This window comes from Hordeum vulgare, chromosome 5H (assembly GCF_904849725.1).
Source record: "Hordeum vulgare subsp. vulgare chromosome 5H, MorexV3_pseudomolecules_assembly, whole genome shotgun sequence".
NCBI lineage: Eukaryota > Viridiplantae > Streptophyta > Magnoliopsida > Poales > Poaceae > Hordeum > Hordeum vulgare.
In genome coordinates this window covers 576,436,452-576,440,665 of record NC_058522.1, presented here as the reverse complement: position 1 = coordinate 576,440,665, position 4,214 = coordinate 576,436,452, and positions in this window count along the sequence as shown.

Here is a 4,214-nt window from a genome sequence, read left to right as displayed (position 1 = left end):
TGTAAAAATACCTTGAAATACGATCTGCACAAAAAAACAAAATCATGACCTGAAACGGTGAATAGTGTGATGTGTAAAAAAGCCTCTGATTTGTCTTTTTTGTACAGCCCTTATTTTAATGTATTTTTTTCTGAAAATTTACACACATGTGTGTTACGCCTTTACTTATCCCTATATTTTTTTTAAAAAAATTTGGAATGTAAAAACATGAATTTTTATAAAATTTGAATTTGGAATTTAAAGGCCTTGATGGAGGCCGAGCTCTAAAAGCAATTTTCGTGATTATATCGTTCTTTCTAGTTCCAGTTAGTACCATTCATGCAACCAACAAAAAGACGAAGGAGGAGGCTCTTGAGGTAAAAAAAGGCCCATATAGAGTCACATTTCATGCAGCACATGGGCTATAGCAGCGAGCGACATGAAAAAAGCAGCCAGCGACGGGACATCAAAAGGTTTGCATTAAGTTTTCAGCAATTAGATTGTGTCGTGGATAACCTAGATGTGTGATAACTATCTCACATCTAGATGTAAAATAGCAAAACCGTTTTGCAAAATTATTAATAACCCTAATAAAAAAATTAATGTAATTATTGATTGATTCGAAAAAGGAAAATGAAATGAGTAGAGAACTGTGTATACGTAGACGGGCAACTTGTATATTCACGTGGGCGTACATACGTGTCAATTCAACCCCGCTGCCGGTCGTCTCGGTTCGGAAATCGGAATGGAGTCCGTCACTACGGGAGACATGTGTTGCAGCCCGACTTGGTACCCTCACAGAGGAGCGGTAACCTACCCAAATCCATCCCATCAGATTGTCTGTGTTCTCAATTAACTTACAGTAAGACCATTCAAAATAAGTATAACTACATAAAAAATTACGGTTACACTAAGAAGGCCGAAAGAAGACACGATGGGAACATGCGGAACTAGCTAAAACTGGAGTATATACACACATTTGAAAAGACGGTACACAAGGGCTAACTACAGACCAAAACCGGAACTAATAGCTACTCCTCCGTTCTTAAATATAAGACCTTTTAGAGAATGCATTATAAATTACATATCGATATATATAGACATATTTTAAATTATAGATTCATTCATTTTATTTCGTATGTAGTCTTCTAGTGAAAAATCTAAAAAATCTTATATTTAGGAACGGAGGGAGTAGGTTTTTTATGAACATTTAAGAATGTTGCATGTCTTTTCATCAAGATAACAGCGAGAATAAAGTTAAATTACATGCATGGACAAACACATCACTCGCGTCCTGCTGCACCAGCCTTCTTGGGGTTACATTAGCTAGTTTTTTTTTTTTTTTGAGTATTCACGCCGCCTTTATTCATTTATAACAATGTTCATTGGTATAAAATTTGGTTATGAGGAATACCAAGCCATCCATGTCTACCTATGCCTAAATTACAAGCAAACTTGACGAGATTGTGAGCCTCAAAATTGAAATTTTTGCGCTCATGCAGAAACTTACAAGAAATAAAAAATGAACCACGAACTATAATTTCATGTATAACTACTGAATTCAGACCTCCCGTCCCCTGGTTGATGTCCTTTACTACTCCCCGGCAATCAGAAACAATGACCACCTTCTAGACACCAAGATTATCAAAGCTTTTCTGCAAGCATATGTTTCAAGAGTTTCCGGATCGGTGATGCCTTGAAAGACCATTGCTGAGGATCCTAGGTATGAACCCTCGTGGTCACGGCACAGAACCGCCACGCCCCGTCCCGTTTGCATTAGCTAGATATTAGTTGCTTGTTCAAACAGCCTATTTATATTCCACATACAGATTGTAACTAGCTAGCTAGGCCGTGAAGGGTCGCCCCTCATTTATGAAAGAATATGATTGATTGAAAATTTGTGACGTTTAAGTTCACACATGCGTAACAACATTGATTAAAATTTGTTGATGTAACTCTGTCCAGTACCCTAGTGCATTGGAAATAATTATCTGCAAAGGCCAACCCAAAGTATCGTAGAGACCCATTTCATGTGTATGTGTCCATTTGAATTCGTGCAAACATGGCCAAATACAGGGACCCATTTTGTGTGTCTGTGCTCATTTGAATTCGTGCAAACATGGCCAAATACAGGGACTCATTTCGTTTACATGTCCGGTTAACACACTTTCCTTCAAAATTTGGGTACTATTTGGGCGAGGCAAACACAGACCTGAGATCCATGTGTGTGCTCCCTCCAACGGCAAGCAGAGGAGGGTGTCGGGTTGGTCGCCCTGACCTACGCGAGTGGCTCCAACAACACGTCTTTCATCTTCTCCTCCTTCGGCAATGCCGAGGCTAGCACATGTCCGTTTGAGATGGGGTAGCGTCGTCGGGTGCACCACCCGTCCCTGCCTGTCCACCCGTGTCCAGTTATGCGTTTGCCGATCCAAACAGATGAAAAACGGGTTTTGTGTGTGCCATTTTGGTGGTCTTAGTTGGAGTTCACCTAATATCTTTATTTTTTTTGTTCTTTGCAAGGTAAATGATCTCTTCTCTCGAACATTGTCCAGCGAGCTGCTATGTTCCTGATGAAAGTTCTAGTTTCCATCACGTACAGATTTTACAAAAAACTTAGCGTGCTAGTTCAATATGATGAGAATCAACAACACACGCGGGATGGTTGCAATTCAAAACAAACCAATACGTTCAATTTTTTGTAGAACTTTTAAGGAAGAGTACGATTTCTGATTGTGAATTATGATCATGTTTTTTTTTTCTTTCGAAAAGGAGGCATTGCCCCGGCCTCTGCATCGAGTGATGCATACAGTCATATATTAATCCAAATAAGTATCCAGTAAGTACAGAATATATAAAAAAGGAAAAAAGAGATACATGGCGAACATCGCGCCGTAGCCTGGAATGGCTAAAAGATGAAGATGACTAAACACCTATCCTATTAATATGCCGCCATCCAAATCGGTTGAAGATACCCTGTGCTACCATCTCCCAGCGGGCACACCCAGTAACCATAAGCTCCCTGGCTGCCACAGGAGTTAGTAACGACCATGTGCGGATCAGTGCGGTAATTCGGTAGATAACCTGCAAGAATTGGATATCACGAGTTCTGTTAAAAACCAAATCATTTCTGCTATTCCATAAAGCCCAAAGAAGAGCACATGCTCCAACACGAATAGATTTAGCCAATTGAACATCAATTCCCTGTAACCACGTTCCAAATAACGAGTTCAAGTCAACAGGAGGAGCGATGTTAAAAGCAATGTGAATTGATCGTCAAACAATTTTAGCCAAAGGACAGTCGAGAAAGAGGTGGTGAATACTTTCTAGGCTTGGACAGAAAGAACATCTGGAACTTCCTTTCCAATTCCGTTTGGCCAAATTATCCTTAGTTAAAATAACTCCCTTGTGAACAAACCACAAGAAAACTTTAATTCTAAGAGGGACCCTAACCTTCCAAATATGTATTGATTTTGGAATTGGTACTGAATCAATGAGATCGGAATACATGGATTTAACCGTAAACAACCCATTTGGTGTCAATCTCCAGGAGATACGATCACACCTAGCAGAAATATTAACCTCCATTAATCTTCTAACTAGATGCAACCATGAAACCCATCTATCCCCAACTAAAGATCTGCGGAATTGAATATTAAGGGGAATCTCCCGCAATACAACCGCAACTGTCACTTGTCGACGTTGGGCGATATGGTACAACCGCGGGTATTGAACTGCCAGAGGCGATTCTCCTAACCAGGTGTCTTTCCAGAATCTAGTCAATTCCCCATTTCCAATGATGAACCTCGATCTGTGGTAGAATGAACTTTTTACCCGCATTAGACCCTTCCAAAATGGCGAGTCAAAAGGTCTCGCTTCTACCTGCGATAAGGATTTGGAGTGCAGGTACTTGTTTGAGAATTATGATCATGTTGTCTTCAGCTTTTATGATTAGATTTTTTATCCAAAGTTTATTGACCCCATCTCTATTTTTCACGACCTAGCTACGGGTACACTTGGGGTTCACCCGCATCGCTTCCATCCCCGAACACGTAGTGCAACTGCGTGACGACATATCGATCTCTCTGCAACTCCGCATTCCATACAAGTTGGAAAGGGAGGCCGTCTCCTCGGTTTTGCCCTCTTCGGTTATCCTGTTACCTAGTTTACAGGTTATAACATTTTTTCCTTTCACTGGAAACTATAATATAGACATGGATTTCTTGTAAGCGGGTGCA